This window comes from Pelodiscus sinensis, chromosome 23 (assembly GCF_052426305.1).
Source record: "Pelodiscus sinensis isolate ZL-2025 chromosome 23, ASM5242630v1, whole genome shotgun sequence".
NCBI lineage: Eukaryota > Metazoa > Chordata > Testudines > Trionychidae > Pelodiscus > Pelodiscus sinensis.
In genome coordinates, this window is record NC_143074.1 from 5,340,753 (window position 1) to 5,362,828 (window position 22,076).

Sequence of the window (22,076 nt, forward strand, 5' to 3'; positions counted from 1 at the left end):
GGATGTGGTGGCTGGTGACTTGGTGGCCAGCCTTCTTACCAAGTGACTTTTGGGGCTTAAAGGTGAGCTGCAAAGAGGTGGGGGAATAGAGGGCTTGTGCCCATTTTTGCTTCGATGCCACAGATAAAGGAGACCTGACAAATTAAGAGGAGTGGTGACAAGACCTCGCCCAACGAGAGCCTTGTTGCATCCTTACAATTGGGGGAGGAGGGGAACTCTTTTCCAAGACACCGCGGTGTTGCAGAGCGCCTCTCCAAGCACAGTTCAAGACTGATTTACGCTTTCCTGCTGCACAGCCAGCCAGCAGAGGGGGCACAAGGTAGTGACAACGCTGGGCTGTGTTAGCTGAAGCTGACAGATGCAGTCATAACCCACTAATAACTGCAAAGTACAGGCAGTCCCCAGGTTACGTACAAGATAGGGACTGTAGGTTTGTTCTTAAGTTGAATCTGTATGTAAGTCGGAACTGGTGTCCAGATTCAGCCTGATCAGTTTCAACAGCGGCTGAATCTGGACGCCAGTTCTGACTTACATACAGACTCAATTTAAGAACCCCAGGCATCCCCAAGTCAGCTGCTGCTGAAACTGATCAGCGGCTGATTCCAGGAAGCCCGGGGCAGGGGCTTCCTGTAGTCAGCCACTGGTCAGTTTCAGTAGCGGCTGACTTGGGGACGCCTGGGGTAGAGCAGCTGGGGTGCTGCTGGGTTGGTCCAGTAGCGCCGCCGCTCCTTGGCGCTACTGGACCAACCCAGCAGCACCCAAGCTGCTCTGCCCCAGGCGTCCTGATTCAGCCGCTGCTGAAACTGACCAGCAGTGGCTGAATCAGGACGCCTGGGGCAGAGCAGCTGGGGTGCTGCTGGGTTGGTCCAGTAGCGCCCAGAGCGGCGCTGCAGGACCAACCGGCAGCGCCCCAGCTGCTGTACCACAGGCGTCCAGAGCAAAGCCGCGGAGCACGGGGGCAGCGGGACAGCCCAGACACGCTGTGGCTGTCCTGCTGCCCTTGGGCTCCGCGGCTTTGCTCTGCTTTGCTCCCCGTCTCCCTGGTCTGCAGACCAGGGGGATGGGGAGCAAAGCCGCGGAACACGCGGGCAGCGGACAATCCAGACGTGTCTGGGCTGTCCGCTGCCCGCGTGCTCCGCCGCTTTGCTCTGCTTTGCTCCCCGTCTAACTACAAAAGCAGCGTCTCCTTTCTTGGAATTCACACCTTCAGATCAGCTACTAGAAGTGGGCCTCATCTTCCCTGATTGGATCCACCTGGTCATCTCTAGCCTGATTCTGGCCTGTATATTTATACCTGCCTCTGGAAATTTCCACTACATGCATCTGACGAAGTGGGTCTTTGCCCAAGAAAGCTTATGCTCCGACGCTTCGGTTAGTCTATAAGGTGCCACAGGACTCCTCGCCGCTTTTGCAGATTCAGACTAACACGGCTACCCCTCTGATACTTTAAAAACAAGTAGTCCTGTGGCACGTTAGAGACTAATAAAAATATATAGTGTTGTGAGCTTTTATGGGCAAAGCCCACTTCATGTGCACCTCATCTGAAGAAATGGATTTTGCCGATGAAGCTCACAATACTATACATTTTTGTTTGTCTCTAAGGGTGCGTCAACATTGCACCTGAAACGTGAAATCAGCTACGCAATTTGAGCAACACAAATTGCATAGCTTTGAGTTAATTTTGAAATAACTTATTTCAAAATTTGTCACTGTCTACACAACACTTATTTCAAAATAAATCGCTATTCCAAAATGTCCATTACTCCTCATGGAATGAGGTTTACAGGGACAGCAGAAATATTATTTAGAAATAACGATTATGCTTTTTTTGGGATACATCCAGTGTAGACATAGCCTAAGATACCACAGGACTACTGGTTGTTTTTTTAAAGTTAGACTAACAGTATATACTTTTGATTGGCAAATGCCTGTTAAATGGCTTCATTACCGCTTGTATGGGTCTTTCACCGGTTCAGTGTCTGCTAATAGCTCTGGTGGGCTTTTTCAGTTTTAAGTTACCTAAACTCTCTCCAGATGAAGTGAAACCACTGAACAGAGATAGGAAGACGTGCGTGGGTTGACACCCAGTGATATCCCGAATTTCTGGATACCTTACTCAATTGTATATGTGTGAGGACAGCCTTGCTAAAGAAGATGCAGAGAAGCTGGGAGAAAGGCAAGTCATTATTCCCATTTTACAGATGTGGAACTAAGACATGAAATAAGTGTCTTGCTCAAGATAATACAGGAAATCTACAGCAAAGGAAGAATTTGTATCCAGATCTCCTGCATCACAGCACAGTGCATTAACCACAAGATCATACTTTGTATGTGAAAAAGCTAATGCATACAAGGAAGCAAAGAAGCCATGGCTTGTGTTACGTATGGAGTGAGGAGGAAGTTCTCCAGTATAAAGCATGGGGAAAAGATCAAAACGAATGGCAAAGGAAATTCAATTTTTATTGTTATTGCAAATAGTGAACAACAAAACCAGACTACCTGATTCTGATCTCCCAGAGAGCAAAACCAGAGCCAAAAATCTCTACAGAGTTGTGCTTGTTGAGTGCTGTTTCATATTAGCATGTAAGATTTATTAAGCTGGTATGAGTATCTAATTAGAGTTAACAAGGAAGTTTATTTATGAGAATTATTAACATAATTTACCTGCCTGCAGTCACCACTGTACAGTAATAAGCTTAGAATTATATCAGCACACACTACATTATTTCTCTTTTACACTGCTAATATATGGAGTTACGGACATTTATCGTCCTGCCAACTAGCTTAGTGCGAATGCTCAGATATCAATAAATTACAGAAAAAGTGGCAGCTTTTAAATGGGATATGGCACCTGATTCACAAAAAAAAGCAACAAAAACCTCTCTCTCTCGGGCAGTACAAATCTCTGTAATCTGGACAGGACTGTGAAACTGATGGAAGAGACTGGAGTCACCTTCACTAATATCACTGTCCCACTAGTGAACTCCACCAATATCAAAGGAGTCATGCCAGTATGAGTGAGAAGAACACAAGGCCAACCGATTCTATGACCCATACCAGGGACCATATTCGGTGCTGATGTTCATACCAGCCATCCCCACTGAAGACCTGGTTGTGGCACTCAGGTCTAAGCCCCAGGTGACCACCTGGCACAACCTAGCCTAGCCTCTGCTGAACTGCCAGCCAGCGAGGTTTCCCCAGGGAGAGGGGATAGTATGCAGCCTCCCCACAGCTACTGAGCATGCCCCATCCCCTCTTTGCACTGATGACAGTGCAGAGCACAGACAGCAGTTGCTTGCTTAAGCCCTTCCAGCATGACTTTTTTCCAATCAGTCATTGCAGGGGTGGCGTGGGGATGGAAATGGGAGCAGAGAAAAAAGAGACAGAAAGGCACACCCCAGCTGTGTCTAAAATTCCCGGGTGGAGACACAGCCTTGTTACCACTGAGAATAAAAGCGGGGAAGCTGGAACCCAACGGCCATGGGCTGCCGTGTGTGCATCATTCAAACATCAGCTTCTCCTTGGGTTTCTTGTTTATAACACGGGTTTATAGCAAAGAGTTTAAGTAGCGGAAAATTACCAGGAGTCACTGATGGGATTCCACCATTGCTGGGGAGAAGAAAAATGAGGTGACAGGCTTCCCAGAGAGTGGAACAGAGGAATAAGGAGCAAGCTCCCGAGAGAGAAGGGGATGGATCCTTCATTGGGTGATTGGAGTCAATGCCTCTATGTTCATTTTCAGCAGCTGAGGACCTGGAAGGGTTGTCACCTGTCAGGGTTTCCCTTAGATCATTGCTAATTTGAGGTAGCTGTCCTGGCAAATCTGTCCAGGTGCTCTGTGAACACCTGCCCGCCCTCTAGATCTGTGGGTTCAGGATCATCCCACACACCTTGCCTTTTTCCCCCCTTTTGTACCTGAGATGTGGCACCCGTAGGATCTGACTCAATGTAAATGTTACACACCAACCTCTGCTAAAATGGCTAGAAGCTTATAAAGGCAAGCAGTTGGAAGCTAGGGAATGGCAGAATTAGGACTGGATGTGTAAACTTCCAGGCACAGTCAGCTTGCTATTAAGATTTCTGGGAAGATGGATAAAGCCCTGAAAATCCTGAGATATTTGCTTTATACCTGCAGCTCATTTCTGGATGCAGATGCGAATACAGATTTTGTATCTAGAACTCTGCAAATTTGCAGAGATCTGCTTTGTAACCACATCCACTGATGCAGCTTATTTATGCAAATTCTGTATCCACGCAGGTCTCTAAAGATGGAATGAGTACCATCTGCTTAACACTAGGATTTGTAAAGAGATGGAATGTGCCCCATTGCTTGTGGGGCTGGCACGTGCCCAACATAATCACCCCTAACTTGTGAAAAGCTGCATGCTCAATGAGGATGGCATCTCTGGAGATTGGACCAAACTCTGAAATCTGTACTGAGAATATATGACTACATTTTTCACGAAGACTCATAACGTGGTCAAAGGTGGGTAGCTTTTCACAGGGTGGCAAAAAATCCATAGCTCTGGTGCAAAGAGTTTTGCCCTGCCAAATGTCAAGTCCCTGGCCCACAGCAAAGGGATGCAACATTTTTTAAAGTTCAGAATTTAACATATGCAAAATAATATTTTCCCCTTAGACTTAATCTTGGAAATGGCTGAACCAGTTTGGCTGAAACTGTGCAGAGGAGTTTAGTAAGGCAGATGCCCAGCATGGAAAATGTCAGCCCAAGAGGTTAGTTTGGTCAAATTAATAGACAAGTGAAAACAGGATCTGATAATGGGAAGTGTCAGGTTACTTATCTTAATAGGAGGTGTTACTAGGTCTGCTCAGACATGCTGCCTGTGCAACTCACACACTTTATAGCTCATCTAGTGGCACTGAGACCACGTTCGGGGAGAACAATGAGTCTGCTCTCCAGCCTTAGCTAATTGCCAGCTGGCTTTGAATTTCTACACTAGAGGCTCATTTGCTAAGTTCCAGAGGTGTTAGGTTTGAGTCTGCCTGTCGGGGTTACAGCTGGACCGTTTTTAACCTAATTTCATTCCTCTCCTCCCCCGTTTCTTCACTATACTCCACATTTTTCTTTTGGGCCAGATTCTCATCTGGTGTAATTCAATAGGGTTGGATTCAACCAATTTACAATGTCTGGGTCTGACCCCTTGTTTTTTTTAATAGAAATGGTGGTGGGGCAGCCCCTCATTGCAGTGACAATGGGGATATAGCAGGATTTGAAGTGCCTAAATGAGGATTTAGGTACCCCGATTTGAAAGCCTTACAGTCCTAGGTACTGGTGGATCAGATCAAAGCAAGCATCTTTATCATTCATTATGCCTCCAACTGTGCGCAGCACCAGCCAATTCATTGGACAGTGTTGGACCCTGTGTCACCCGCGCACCTTCTAGTTTACTGTCCCATGGAGTGACAGCAACACCACTTACACAGAGACTAAGGAGTCTGCGCTGCAGCCCTAGCTAACAGTCAGCTGTTTTTTTTAGCTCAGGCAGTAGAGGCTAATGCACTAAGCTCCAGAGATCCCAGGTTCGATTCCTCTGGCAGATGACCGGGGTCTGTCAGTATTATACCTGCAATAGGTTGTTATGGACTAACCTGCTCTTAGGGAAAGTTTCCTCTTGACCCTCAGTGGTCAGACTGGCTCATGCCCTGAAGTACAGGTCTCCTACATGCTAAGGCTGTGTCTAGACTGGCCAGTTTTTCTGGAAAATCAGCCACTTTTCCGGAAAAACTTGCCAGCTGTCTACACTGGCCACTTGAATTTCCGCAAAAGCACTGACGATCTCGTGTAAGATTGTCAGAGTTCTTGCGGAAATACTATGCTGCTCCTGTTTTGCGCAAAAGGGCCAGTGTGACAGCCCAGATTTGTTTTCCACAAAAAATCCCTGATGGCGAAAATGGCGATCGGGGCTTTTTTGCGGAAAAGCACGTCTAGATTGGCACGGACGCTTTTCCGCAAAAAGTGCTTTTGCGGAAAAGCGTCCGTGCCAATCTAGACGCTCTGTTCCGAAAATGCTTTTAACGGAAAACTTTTCCGTTAAAAGCATTTCCGGAAAATCATGCCAGTCTAGACGTAGCCTAAGGGTATGTCTACACTAGGTTGAATGAATTGCGTAGCTGAAATCGAAGGACCTAAACTCATCTTTTGGTGCTGCCCACACTGCAGGAAGTCGAAGGGAGCACACTCTCCCTTTGACTTCCCTTACTCCTCGTGGAAGCAGGACTGTTGGCATCGACTGGAGTGCCCCTCTCAGTTCGAATTAGCAGATCTTCACTAGACCCGCTAATTCAAACCTGGGAAGAGCGACAGAAGCAGCTTCAATCTTCTCTGTAGTGTAGACGTACGCTCAGAAGGTGACACAGAGATTGCTTTTCTCTGTCCTCTTGTTCGGCAGTGTATGTGAAGGGGGCAAAGTCTGTGTAGTCAGGGCACAATCCAAACTCTCCTGAAGTCTGGGGATTTGGGTCCATCTACACAGACAAGGCCATTTTTGTCATTTATTACAGACACAGAGCAGGATCTTAACCTGCCTTGCGATAGGGCTGTACAGGTGCAGGATTTCAAAATTTTGCTGCAGCTCCAGGGTTGGGCCTCATGGTGAGGAAACGAGATGGGGACTCAGTAGTTCTTGACTGAATTGCCTGCTCTACTGCAAGTGGAACTTCGCTAATCTGGCACCCTTGGGACCTGACCGGTGCTGTACCAGGGAATTTGCCAGACCATGGAAGGTCAGTATTGTCTAGCAGCATTACCAGCACTTCCCCTGCTTCTTGGGCTCTTAGAAGACATTTAGGGGTAAATTAGAGCTAAATAATGTTGAGAGCCAGGACCACTGGCTGTAAACAAACTTTATGGCACCACGGGAAACTTGGCTTCTCCCATAATAAGTAGCCATCCAGCTCACTAAAATCATGCTGGATCACAGATGTTGCTGCAGCAGAGAATGCTGGACCAGAGAGGTTCAACCTGTACTGACTTTCTTGGGAAATCACTTAGTCTCCCTGATCCCGTTTGCCTTTCTCTAATGTAGGGAGCATACCTCCATGTTTGGGAGGCAGCATCGATTAGAGTGACCTGCCCCCCTCCTTCGGAAGCAGACCATTCAGTGTGGTTGTAGGCAGCAAGGCAAAGAAAATACCTTTGCAAAAATCCGCCATCTGTGCAAACAAAGGTGAGGAGTGGGGTGGGGTGAGGGAAGAATGTTGTCCTCAACCTTGGCACATCCATCGCTAGGAGCTCAATCCTGCCGGGACTGAATGACCTCAACTCCTGCTAAGCTCAGTGGAACGCGAGGGAGCTGAACACTTGGCAGAATCAGACTGCAATGGCTCTTCCAGCAGACTGTATTGACAGAGCACGAGGGCAGAGGAACCTGAAGGTTAAACCAAATGACAACTTGGCCCAGGGAGAGGAGGGTTCTTGTAAGCAGTCAGTCATTTCAGGATTCAGAGCTATGGAAAGCCCTTCAGCATGTGGTTACCTGGAAGGTGATGATGCCTTGAAATGCCAGGAAGGAGTCCTCAGGTTCAGCTCTGAATCTAACCTCAGCGGGGATGATACATTGCTGCTTTAATTTCCGCCCTCCCCATTTTTTTCTTGTTGATTAAGCTTCACTGCCGCACCAGCACTCCATGACGCTGACCACACTTGATGCCAACTGATAGCAGAGGGATTGGAGAGAGAAGGGACTTTACGGGGAGATCAGACACAGCTGGCACCATTACTCATTTTTGAATTTTAAAAGAAATGTAACTGACATGGAAAGAAGGGGTGGAATTTTTTTGAGTAATATTTCCGTGCACTTCCTGAAATTTAAACGTGGTTACTGATGTCATTTATGGTAACTGGGTAAGATTTTTCAATTTACTAAACCACACTCTTAGAGAGGGCTTTTGTGGGTCTCGTTATCATGGCTGGGGTCCATGAAATAAATTCAGTGTCCTTGCACAAACTCCTGTCTAATGTACCACATGGGTTCTGAGCTGTATTGTAGTCAACGCTTCATCAGTTGTATGTATCCATACAGCTGATGATTTCATCTGTGAGACACGCAACTGCCGTACTGGAGTGGGATTTGAGAATCTCTGCTTTCCAGTTCATCTTCTGACACAGTTCTCTCCATTGATTTCGAGAAGTTGTTGTTTAGGAGCAAACTCTGCTCATGCTGAGATCAATCAATGGCAAAATTTCCATTTGTGGGGTAGGAGGAACTCTGCAGGAGCTTGCCCAGGTATAACCCTTAGCTGCCTCACAGTTATGGCTTGAGGATGAATTCACCCACGTCTGTAAAATGTCCTGAAGTCAAAAAGCTCCATGGAAGAGAGCGTCTCCCTCATTCTGGGAACTCTGATTCTGTGACCGTGTCTCTCGTATTGCTATATACAATTTATTTCTTTCCCAGTCCTAAGTTAGACTAAATAAATATCAAAATGGCTGGATTAGAGTGTCAGTCTGTGCTTCAGCCACTAGTCACCATGCCACATTTCAGAGGAATCCACAGCAGAACATGTGCCTGGCCGGTGATGCAATTGGATCACGTTGGGGGAATTTTTATGACCTAACAATGACCTTTGGCATGTTTCAACTTTATAACGTAACTCAGGTGATCAGCTGAGGGTAGCATCATGTGATCGCCTCTGTAATGATGCAACCTGTGATGCTCATGAAACATCCAGCCTCTTGTGAAATACAGCTAGAGAACCTGACCCCAGTGACTCCTGTGACAGTGCTAATGGCAAGCACTGTAGCTATGTTTTCTTTTTGTTTCACATTTATGTGGCGCTTAAGTCACTTCTTGCTCAATGAGCATGATAACTAACCTCTCATTATCAACTATAAGCCACTTGGCGAAGACCAAGAACTTGATTCTTGTTGACACTGACTAATGCCTCTTTCATTGCTGTGGTAAAGGAAAGAAGGATGTAGAATAGGTGTAAATATATTTACAACCACATTATACCACTCTAGTAATGCCAAGAGGGCCTTAAACCGGCATTAGTGTAAATAAGAATCAGGTTCCAATCGCTACATCTACAAGTGATTTCTAGTACTCTCTTGCTAGCACAGTAACAGCTTTGAGCTATTGATAAGCTGGGCCGCGCTCAGGTCTTGCTCTGGTGGTTGCCCGTCAATGTGGGCAGTAAGCTAATCCCAGAACCACAACTGGGTCTAATTTAAACGGTCTGAGATCCCCAGCTGTTGGAACTCACTTGGCTTTAATGATTTCTTTGCCATTTGCAATGGGTGTGGATCCAGCCCAACGTTTGTAAACTCCTTTGCCTATCTGTAGTGCTGGCCAGACCATTGCTGGGCAGGTACTTCTGGAGGGAATGAGAAATAATTCCAAAATGCTGCATGCTAGAGAACTGGGATCTTCCTTTTATGCCCAGTTCTGAGCCATGGAGTGGAACTGACACCGCCATAAAGGCGGTGGCAAAGTTTCCATTTTGACAGGGGTATGGCGGGACAAGCACGGGCCAAGGATCAGGGAACACCTCCCAAGCACTAGAACTGACATCACACTTGGACGTTCCGTGGTGGTTTGGGGCAGACACACCAGAACGGGACGAGGAAAAGGACACTTTTTTGCACTCTTTTATATTGCTGCATTGAGGCAGAGAGGGCAACAGGGCTGAGAAAAGGGGGCTGTTAGCATGGGAGAGGTTACATAGAGGGCTGTTCTTGCCCTTACATTAGTGACGCAACCAGTGAACTCTTGCTATTGGCCTATTATGGGCTCCCATCACCAATGTCAACCTTCCTCTTTCACCATGTCTGTCCTGCCCCATCCACCCCAGAAACAAAACAGGAAAACTCCAAAAACAAAAATTCTGTTACAGGGCCACAAAAGTTCCTCATGAGCATGTTTCCATTCTGGTTCCAAAACCTTAAACTAGAAAATGCCCAGTACAGGGAAGGTTAACTCTCTCGCTCACTAAAGCCACCTCAAACCATCCACTGTCAAGGGGACACAGCACCTCAATAGACTGAAGTACCTTCTGCTTCAGCTCAGAGAGTCTCTGTGCTCTGCGTGGTCAACCTGTGGAACTCCTTGCCAGAGGATGTGGTGAAGGCTGGGACTTGAACAGGGTTCAATAAAGAGCTAGATAGATTCATGGAGGTTAGGTCATTGTGGTGGGAGAGGTCCAGGTTGGATATTAGGTAAAACTATTTCACTAGGAGAGTGGTGAAGCACTGGGATGGGTTACCTAGGGAAGTAGTGGAGTCTGCATCCCTACAGGTGTTTAAGTCTCAGCTTGACAAAGCCCTGGCTGGGTTGATTTAGTTGGGATTGGTCCTGCCTAAAGCAGGGGGCTGGACTTGATGACCTTCTGAGGTCTCTTCCAGCTCTATGGTTCTATGATTCTATGGCTATTAGTCAGGATGGGTAGGAAGGGTGTCCCTAGCCTCTGTTTGTCTGGAAATGGGTGACAGGGGAGGAATCATGTGAGGATTACTGTTGTGTTTCCTCCCTCTGCAGCATCTGGTATCAGCCACCGTCGCAGATAGGATACTGGGCTAGATGGACCTATTGGTCTGACCCAGTATGGCCGTCCTTATGTTCTTATGTGGTCATCTGATTCCAGCAGTAGCATGTGTGGATGGAAGACATTTGGAAGCATAGTTGCTGGAGAGCTGAAATGCTTTGGGTGGGGGGCAAGAATGGCTGTGGGGAATCCATTTGCATTCCAGAGCAGATCAGAGCAACATGAGGTTGGGTGATTCAGTCTTCTCAGTCCCGTTCAGTCTTTGGCTTCTCTGGTGAGACTATTTAAGAGAGGTGTTGATCAATGGCAGCTGTGCGGGTGGTAGACTTTGTGATGTGGACACCGCGAACCACAAACGAGACCCAACAACAAATTTAACATCCACAGCTGTATGGTGTACCCGTTATTTTTTCACTTCCTCATTCTGACCATGCCTGGAAGCAGAGTTGCTGAAATGACTCTGGCCCAAAGTGTGACATTGTTTTTACCCTGACTGGAAATAACAAGCACAAGAAATCTTGTAAGCAGCTTTGGAAGGATTAGATTGCTGTCGGTAAATGTTGAGTTCACTGACGGTACACACACAAACCAACGGAAAACAACATTTCCCTCCATAAGTGAAATTCACAGATTGGTGAAGTAAGAGAAATACTATTGAGAGATTCACAATGGTAATGCTTTGTAACGGTTAACACAAATTGCCAACACTGGTTGTCAAAATATACAAATAAATACTCAAACTCTAAAATGCTCAACATCTACTGTTATTAAATAATTGCTTAATCCTCCATAATCCTCCACAACTGTGAACATTTTTATGAGGTTAACATTTAGAATGGTTTAAACCCATACTTTTGCACAACTGTGAATTTAAAGAGATGGAAATTAAATAGAGGGGGAAATGCTTAAAATAAGCATTGATAGCTCCTGACATTATTTTAAAAGATCAAATATATTTAGACATTTTCAGCCCAGTTGTGAAAACCTTAGAGGGTCTTACAGTTCAGATAAGCACCTGCACTTTTGGAAACTTATCTGGACCATGTGAGGTTTTCTCTTCAATGGTGTTCAGCCATGCCCACAGCACATGGAAAAGGATTTTCCAATAGTTAGGGCATTAGCCTAGGACTTAGGCCATGTCTATGCTAGGGGATAAGTTCTAATTAAGATCTGCAACTGCAGATATGTTAATTGCATAGCTGGAATCGATGTACCTTGATTCAAACTTTGGTGCCATCCCAACAGTGGGAAGTTGATGGGAGAAATACTCCCACTGACTTCCCTTACTCCTTGTGAGGAGTAGGAGTAATGGCATTGTCGGGGGTGCCCTCAGCATTTGATTTAGCAGGTCCTTACTAGAGCCGCTGAATCGAACACCAGACGCTCACCCTCCAGAGCTTTGATCCATGGTTAAGTATAGATGTGGCCTTAGGTTCAAATCTCTGCGCTGCCATAGGCTTCCTGGGAGGACTGTATGCAAATCATTAGCTCTTGGTGTCTCGGTCCCCATGTGTAAAACGGAGAGAATAGTACTTCCCAATCTAGGGCTGGTGTGAGGAGAAATGCATGACCGATGTGGAGAGGCTCCCACGACAGCAGGGAGGGCTGCATTCATACTTATATACAAATAGCCTGGATGGCTATGTCTACACTCACGGCTTCTTGCGCAAGTAATATGCAAATGAGGCTAAGCGTGGAATATCACTGAGCCTCATTTGCATACCTAATGAGCCACCATTTTTTTCAGAAGAGGCTCTTGCGCAAGAAGGAGCGTCTACACTGTCCCTTCTTGTGCAAGAAACACCCTCTTGTGCAATGCCGTTCTTCCTGAAAAGTAATAGGTGTAACGGCGTTGCGCACGAGGGGTTTTCTTGCACAAGAAGGGGCAGTGTAGATTTTCCTTCTTGCTCAAGAGCCTCTTCTGAAAAAAAATGGTGGCTCATTAGGTATGCAAATGAGGCTTGGCGATATTCCATGCTTAGCCTCATTTTCATATTACTTGCGCAAGAAGCCATGAGTGTAGACATAGCCGATGTGAGGGGTGAGATGGGTTTGTGGCTTCACAGACTGCCTCTTTGAGGGTGGCTTGCTGGGAGAGAACACTACCATTGGCATTCTGAGAGATAAATCTGTCACGATATTGTCACTGCTGGGGAAAGATCAGCTGAACCCAGGGCAAATTTCACCATCCAGCCCAACACAGCAATGCCAGATTTTAGTGGCGGTAGCAAGGGCCTCTCGAGGAAGGTTTATTTATTTTTAAAATCAAAGACACTAGAGGTAGTTAAGGATAAAAGTGAATGGAAAGCTGCCGGCTGGCAGAGGCAATTCTGTTGCATCTCTGAACTTAGGAGCTCTTTGAGGTTTTCTACCCAGTGTAGCAGTGACTGGCTGGCCTTTCATTCTCTCGGCATCCCCACCAGTATTGGGCAGAAGTAATGACTGTATCGGTTACTGCTAAAGCAATGTATTAGGGATGGGGTGAAAATAACTTAAGTTTCTTACAGGTACTGGTATATCGCAACCTCCCTTCCCTGATCCACTCTTAGACACTTAATTTCATGGATCCCTTTGCATGACTTTAAGCTACTCCCAATACTTTAGTATAAAAGCCTGAAGTAAACGTATAGAAACTCCTTCAAATCGGTCATGACATACTGGGCAGCCAAGTTTTCCACCGGAAGCAAGAAGTGAGTAGTGTTTCTTTTTTAACTCCTCAAATTGCATTTTTTGACCACATGGCAGGGTATAGTCGAGTGTCAGTTTGCTTACCCGGCAATTCAGCACTTCTGTTTGTGTCCTTTCCTGATGGCAGTTCACATGATAAAGGTGTAAAAATATCAGTGGTTTTTCCCTATGGATGACTTTCAACTTAGAATCCTAGGGCTGGAAGAGACCTCAGGATTCGAGTCCAGCCCCCTGCCCAAAGGAGGACCAACCCCAACTAAATCACCCCAAGCAGGGACTTAAAAACCTCTAGGGATGGAGATTCCACCCCCTCCCTACGGAACCCAGCCCAGTGCTTCCCCTCCCTCCTAGGGAGATAGTTTTTCCTAATATCCAACCTAGACCTCCCCCACTGCCATTTGAGACCATTGTTCCTTGTTCTCCATCCATCACTATTGAGAACAGCCTCTCTCCATCCTCTTTGGAACCTCCCTTCAGGTAGTTGAAGGCTGCTCTCAAATCCCCCCTCGCTCTCCTCTTCTGCAAACTAAACAAACCCAAATCCCTCAGCCTCTCCTCGTAAGTCGTGCTCCAGCCCCCTCATCATTTGTTGTCATTCTTTTTGACTGACAGTTCTCCATTTCCATACTTTTATATTTAAACAGACCTGCTAGGGTCTGTTAAATGTGGCTCTTAGGTGGCCTTTTTTTCCATTTACATTCTACTATGAATTCCACCTGACAAGAAGGAAAAACCAAAAACCGAAGGAGAGCCTTTTGTTTCTAGTGAAGGTAAAATCTATGTAACAAGAAGATTTACCTGGTGTTGCTCAGGTCCTTAACTCAGTTTTATTTTTCCTAATTTAAATCATTGATCTGGGGATAAGGGGTTCAGTCTGCAGGCTTCCCTGGGGAGAAGGGACTACCCCAGCCCTCTCGTACCGCAATAGCTTGGGGCCAGGTGAGAAGCACCTGTCTATGGCTGCTGTAGTTGTGGAGGGCACAGGTGGGGAGGGGTACCTGTCCCCAGAGAGTCACACAGACACAGAGACACACAGACAGACACAGAAACAGACAAACTCTCTCAACTATATAGTAAATAGCTTCCGTTTCTCCACCTCTGCCCCCTGCTGGCTCAATGAGGTTCTAGTTATCTGGGTCCCCATTCCTGGCCCCTTGATGCCCCCTGTGGTCATTCTAGAGTATAACTGTTCCTTCTACTAGATCCTTCCCTTTCCCTTTTATGAGAAACAATCAAATTCCAGGCACATACCATCGTCCTGGCCCAACCAAATTAGACCCAGCTGCAAACCAAATGTGGTGATCCTAACTCGTACCATTTAGGAGGCCTTCTTGAACAAACAGACTCGCAGACGGACGGACTGACACAGACACACAACGTTTCTAAAATATAACGCAGATTCAAGTGATAAATCTGTTTTTTTGCTATTAATGCCGTTTCATTCCCATTAGGCTTTTTTTAAAAACCTGACCTTGCGGTGTAGCTAATGAAGCCCTGCGATGCAGAAGCTCAGAGCAGGGGTTTGGGGTGTATTTGGGTTGCTGAGGGCAGGCAGTTGAGGGGACATCCATAGAGGAGCGTGGGGGTGGCACTTGGGGCCAGCGGCAGATATAGGGCAGGGCGAGCGGGGCGGCTGCCCCGGGCCCTGCACTTCAATAGGCCCCACGTGTGCACTAATTCCTATCGGCTGTGGCCGTGGCGCATGCATGAAATTGTGCTGCCCTAGGCCCCGCGGTGCTGCCCTGGGCCCTGTGGCACTCTCATCCACCACTGCTTGGGGCTGAGGCAGTCTTGGTCACGGAAGATGACTCTACCCACAGCTGTGCCTGTCCTGGGCCAAATGGGACTGTAGGAGTGGCACCTGCAGGCTAGGCAGCGTGTAAAGACCCCCTAGTGCTCCCTTCCCTCCAGGGGCTGCACAGACATGCCTGCTCTGCTTCCAACCTGTGTGGGGCCAGCAGGACAGGCTGAGAGTCCCACATTGCTGGCAGGACCCCGTCTGGGAGCAAGCGCACACCTCTAGCTGCAGCATTAGGGCCAGTCAGGCCCTGGGGTAGCCAATGTGGCTCCTAGCCCCTGCCCAGGGAGCACAGCTGCTGCCTTCCTCCTGGCACCGGTGTCACTGGCCTAGAGAAGAAGGAACCCCAGCCACTTCCAAGTCCTCTGGAGCAGAGGGAGCTCTGCTTAGTTTCCTGGCTCCTGCACTGGCGTTATGTGAGGAACTGTGTCCCAGCACCCAGAGCCCTGCCCCCAGCCAGCCACTTTCTTACCGGCCTGGCGTCCTGGGGCGCACCAGGCTACTTTCCCCTTTGCATGTTGGGGCTACGTAGTTCTGGTGAAAAAATATAGCCTATCTTATGCGAATGATTTCTGGAGCTGTATCACCATGGGAAACTCAGGCGCTGGATCTCAATTCACTGGCAGCAGTTTTCCACTACTGACTTCCCTGGATGTTACTCCACCTTTCCGCCAACTTCAGCAAAATCCAAATCAGGGCCTCTGTGTTCCAGACTCCTTCCCCACATCTGCTTGTCTGGCTTTGCAGCTCTGTTGGAGTCCATGCTCCTTTTGAAAGGATTGTCCCTATCCATGGCACAAGGAAAACTCCCCAGCCCCAGCCTAGTGTACCCTGTGAAAGGGTGAGGCGGTTGTTCCATCTGTTGTTCCCTAAGGGTGCAAATTGCTGCAAATAAATGGCAAAAAAGGCAGGTCTTGGCCAGTGGTCCCTCTAACTTTTCCATCCATGAGTGGAATAAATTTTGTTACGTGCACCACAACATGTTTGGATGTGCACCACACATAGAAATACATGCTGCTGGCTGTAGGTGCTGTGAACACTCTCCTAATCAGCTGGGTGGAATTTGAATCTCTCCCGGATGAGCAGCCAAGTGCTCAGATTATAGGGAACACTACTTCTTCCCAAACACATGGAGAGAGAGCATGTTGCTCAACCCAAGGACTTTCCAACCCTGAATCTGGGGGATGAGTAAGGAGTTCTGCTCCTGGTGCATAATCCCTCTGGAAGTTCATGGTTCAGCCCTACCCCTCAAGCATCTTCACTGCAGTTGAAGCGCGCTAGCTTGATCTTCTTAGGAGACTCAATCTGTGTAATCTCGACCGATGGTAATTGCTAAGTGGTGTGCGCCCACCACAAAGCAGAACGTGGTGTCTCCCACAGCCGCTCCCAGCCTGACTAGCAAGACCCTCTAATCTTTTCCATCTATGTGTGGAACAATTTGTATGTGCACCGAGGCATGTCGAATGTGCACCACCAATAGAAACACCAAAGCTGACTGTGGCTGCTGCTAATCTCTCCTGAGTGGCCGGACAGGTGCACAGCGTACAGGGAACACTGCTCTTGGCCTCTGATGCAACAGAGATCTTCCACAGGCAGTGTGGAAAATTCCTGTCTCAGGTACACTGTGAATGCAGTGTCCTCTTTCTGTAGGTTGGTTCAGGCTCTCTGGTTTCATTTATTGTTGTTCCTGGTTCCTGGTGAAGTCATTTTCTAAAAAAGGCTTCAGAACTGTTCAGCCCAGGAACCCAGCCGAGCCTGCTGGCTGAAAAATATTGCAGGAAGTACACTTTGGGAATAACCTCAGCATACCTCGAGCGATTGAAAGGGATATTGTTAGAGAAACAGTTTCTCTCATTAAAACTAAAGAAAGCGAGTCATAAAAACAGATAACATGGACAAATATACCCCCTGCAGCCCCCAAATTGTCTTGTCCACAGGAAGAACCTTGCTTTAATTACATTTCCAACTGCCTTCTTGCATTTCTACAAGCTATTTCCCTCTCAAGCCAGAACTGTTCCTCTCTGCAGAGCTTCCTTACTCTAGTCCATATTGAAACCCCCTCACAAATAATTACAGGCAGGAGGGTCCACTCCCAGAACAGACCCCACAGGCTATGTCTACACTCCAGTCTTCTTGTGCAAGAAGCTTTTTGTAGAAGAGATCATCCGCAAAAACTTCTTGTGCAAGAGAGCGTCCACACTGCAAAAGCGCATCGAAAAAGCAAAAAGTGCACTGCATGGATGCTCTCTCGAAAGAAAGGGCTGATATCTATTCACAGAATAGCCACCAGGGCACCTGTGCTTTTTTGGATAGGGGTTTTTTTGCACAAAAAAGGAGCTATTCTTCGTAGAAAGAGCAATAAGTCTTGTGCAAAACCCCCTCTCGTCTTTCGATTTTTTTTGCACAAAAACGTGCTTGAGGTGTGGACGCTCTGTGAGTTTTTGCGGGGAAACGGCCGTAGTGTAGACATAGCCACGTTGACCAGAATGGACTGATGGGATCAAAGGAGAATTGTGCACGAAGAATAGCATGAGAGGTGTTCTGAGGACCTGGAGGAACTGCTTCTCCATAGAGAGCAGTGGGGTTACCCCAGAAGTGGAGGGAGGTTCGGGTTGAAACCTCAGTCTGTGCAAATGGTCAGGATGCCAGTGAGGTCAGCTTGCCATCTGACTGGCTTCCTCACCACTTTTGTTCCTTAACTTCAGGAATCCCAATTCCAAGACAATGTTGGTCGAACTCTGGGTCATGGGTAAGACATTTGAACCGACCTTTTCTTGCCTGTGCCAACCATTGACGTTAGGGCAGGCGGGAGAATGGGAGAGGTCTGGCTGTAAAACCGCGTATGTACACGGAGTGGGCGAGAGTGTGACTCAGGATCAGGACCCAAACTTTCCCAATAGTCAGGGATGCTTGAACGAGCAATGTAGCCACAGCTGGGCCTGAGTGGGTTGTGGCCCACCCATTTTGCATCCAGGCCCCTTTCCTGGTGCCCCCACTCTTACTGGAGCTGGGGAGTAAGGTGGGGGCGCCAGGGTTTACTCCCACTCTGCCTAGGAGTGGGCCAGGGCGCCGGGGCTGACCCCAATCCACCCAGCGCTCCAGCCAGGAAATGGGGCCAGGATGTTGGACCTTAAGCCCCCTCCCTTTGTTGCCCACCCACCTGAAGTTGGGGCCTCTTCTGGCTCCGTCACTGGCTTGAACTTGGAGTTTTGGGCTACGTGCAAACCTGAGCTCTAGACCTGAGTTCCACTGAGCGTGGGTATTTCCAGGTCTCTCTCTACTTACACCGTAAACACTTCTCGAACACTGACCGCAGGCAAACAAGTTTTTAACCGAATTTGCAGCCTAAGCAATATGAATGGACTAAGCAATGCCATCAGCTCTCTGTGAGCCGTTGTATCCTTATGACAAAGCTCCCTTTCATACATTCCTCTTCTCTCATTTACCGTACTGCAGCTTTCATCCGTCCCAAGATGAATGAATGAAGAGCATTTAACAACATTTTTAGTTTGGGAAAACACCAAGATTTCTGATCTGTGCAAATCACTTGGTCATTAAATTTGCTAAGAGACTTAACAAGCACTTTATCTTTGACAGCACACACTGGTTTCCAATTAAATATCTGTTAGGGGACAAAGAGTCAACCCCTTGAGCATGAATGTGCCACAGAGAGGCAATTGAGAACTATTTTGCAGGAATTTTCAACTGAATTTCTCTTTGGTGCAGGAAGGCAGTGCAAATCTTCTGAGAACTTTGTCCCTTCTGTGCCCTCAGAATAGGATTTAAATGGGATTTAAGTGGCAAATAGAACTTGGATTGGCTATGTAGAGGTTGAATTTCATCCTTAGGCTGTGTCTAGACTGCAGGGTTTCTTCGAAAAAAGTAGCCTTTTTTCGAAAAAACTTCACCTGCGTCTAGACTACAGCCACGTTCTTTTGAAATTAAATCAAAAGAACGCGGCTTTTCTTTCGACGGCAGTACTCCTCATTTCATGAGGAAGAACGCCTTTTTTCGAAAGTGCTCTTTTGAAAAAAGGCGTTCTTGAATGCAAACAGGGCTTTTTTGAAAGAGAACATCCAGACTGCCTGGGTGCTCTCTTTCAAAAAAGCGGCTTGCTTTTTCGAAAGTACTGCTTGCAGTCTAGACACTCTTTTTCGAAAGAGGCTTTTTCGAAAGTATCTTTTGAAAAAGCCTCTTTCGAAAGAGGCTTGCAGTCTAGACATAGCCTGGGTGAATAAAAGCACAAAATTCCTATGATTTACGTAGAATATATGGATGGCTCCTGGATTTGCAAATTTTGAACATTTTATAGACATCAGCAAAAAAATGTTTACTTTTCCAGCAAGTACATTATTCACGATTGTTTGGATACCAGAACATTTTTAATCAGAGAGCAGAAATAATATAATGTGGCCACAAGTAATATAAATTCAAAAAGGAGGAAGTATCATGTAGATTGAAAAAAATCATCCAAATTATTTCCCTAATAGATTTATGGATAAAGAGTGCATTAGCAGACATCTGGATTGGTCTGCAGATGACTTGCTAACAACAACACCAGCAACAGTAACAAAACTCAACAAAAAACAACACAATTGCAATGAATTTAAGTCCTTATTCTCCAGTGCCTTATCCCTGATGTAAGTAACTACACCTGGACAACCTGAGCAGAAGATGGCATGAGAGAAGAATTTTGATATAGTAGTAATTTACACTTACTTTGCATAGGTGCTAGGGAAGACCCAGGTACAAATCATGTATTTGGTCCCACTGTGAGGGCAGGGAACTGGACTTGATCTCTTGAGGTACCTTCCAGCTCTAGTGTTCTATGATTCTATGAAATCAGTGGACATTTCACTCATCTTTCTTATACCTCACAGTTCTGCCAGCATGATAAGACAAATGAGAACATTAATAATTCTAGCATTTCCTTACTCAGTTTGCACTGGTGCTGTGGAGATAGCCCTGCAAAGATTCCCAGTGTCCACTCTTATTTCAATACAACTCTTTCATGTCTTAACTGCTCTCTTCCTTTCTGAAAAGATTTCTTCAGTCAATATTTCCACCTCTCACTTCTGGCCTTTGGCTCGTGGACAAACTAGACCTCTCCTTATCATATCGATCCCCATGATATCTCACCAGTTAGGATTCCTTCTTCTAGCCCAAATGCTGGGGGATGCAAGGCTAACATGAAACCGAGTAACTCTCAGCAGGGCTTTGTGAATTCTTTGCACAGCAGTTTCTGTTTTTTTTGGTGTGTCTAACACTGATGCAAAGATGGAACTAGTTCCTGAAGCAACAACCGCTGAGTTATAAGTTACTGAGGTTGCGCCAAGATCAATACAGTTAAAATGTTTTCTTTTCTCACCCACATAAATGAATGTGATTGCTGATTGTTTCACTTTTATACGGGTGACTAAATACGGTAGCTGTCATATGCAGGATACCACGATTTGCTAAAGATCTTGGCATTAGATTAATACGTGTTTGGTATCCACAATCAGATTTTCAAAAGAGTTTGTCATCCAGTGTGAACACAAAGCACCGGGCATGTTTGAAAATCTGGCCACCGATTTTAGGGCCTACATGGGAGATGAAGGTATATTTCTGCAGGGCTTTGTTGGGATATGTCTCAGCAAATAATGCCGTCACTTTTTAAATGACTACATATTTGTGTGAAGACTAGAAATGTCTCGGAGAGAGAGCCGCAATAATCTGTCTACAAAAACAAGGAGGAGTCGTAAGGTGCCACCGAACTCCTCATTGTTTTGTCTAGAAATGTATCATTTATAGAATCATAGAAGATGAGGGTTGGAAGAGACCTCAGGAGGTCGTCGAGTCCAACCCCCTGCTAAAAGCAGGACCAATCCCTGCTAATTCATGAATGTTCTACCACATTTTTTAAGCAAGCAAGGACATAAGAACGGCCATACTGGGTCATACCAAAGGTCCATCCAGCCCAGTATCTTGTCTGCTGACAGTGGCCAATATCAGATGCCCCAGAGGGAGGAAACACAACAGGTAAACCTCATGCGATCCCTCTCTTGTCACCCATTTCAAGACAAATGAGTCTAGGGACACCATTCCTACCCATCCTGGTTAATAGCCATTGATGGTCCTATCCTCCATGAATTTATCTAGCTCTTTTTTGAACCCTGTTCAAGTCCTGGTCTTCACAACCTCCTTTGACAAACCACATTTGATTTCACACAAAAATAGAGATGGGAAGGATTTGTACCCCTCCTGAGAATGCAAGCGTGTTTTCTCTATCAAACAGTGCACTGGTGTTTGGTCTAATCTTGCTTTCAGTTACTTTAACAACAGGGCAGCTCTCATTTCTCTGGGACACCAGGACTCACTCTGAACCCTGTCATGTTCCATTCAGATTGTTTTGTTCACTCTCATAAGGGGACATGGAGGGACTAGGTTTTGCTACTGAAATCCAAGTCTTCTCTGTTTAGAGCTATGACTATAGGCCACAGCTGCAGCTGGGATGTAAATTGGCAGAGCTCCATTGGTTATAGAGTTACACTGGTTTACCCCAGCTGAGGATGTGGTCCATGTGCCTGGTTTCTAGGGTTTAGGTTTGTTTGGATCTGCAGTTAGAAGGACTGGTGCATTTACACTGAGAATAGAAATACAGATCCAGATTCTCCACTTACAGAGCCAGTGGAATTGCTTCTGGTTTTCAGCAGTGTAAATTGGGTGAGGGCAAGGCCTGCAGTGTTAGCTTCCTGGGTTTCTTTTTCTGTTTATGGCTTAATATTGATTTAAAGTCGCACTAGCAAAAATGAGACAGGTAAACAGAACTAAAGAACCTTTACCTTTCACCTCCTGCCTTCCAAAGACTCCACAAGCTGACCACAAAGGCTGTGTCCAGACTCCATGCCTCCGTCGACGGAGGCATGTAGATTAGCCAGCTCGGAAGAGGGAAATGAAGCCGCGATTAAAATAATCGCGGCTTCATTTAAATTTAAATGGCTGCCCCGATCTGCCGATCAGCTGTTTGTCGGCAGATCGGGAGAGTCTGGACGCGATGCCCCGACAAAGAAGCCTTTCTTCATCGACACAGGTAAACCTGGTTTCA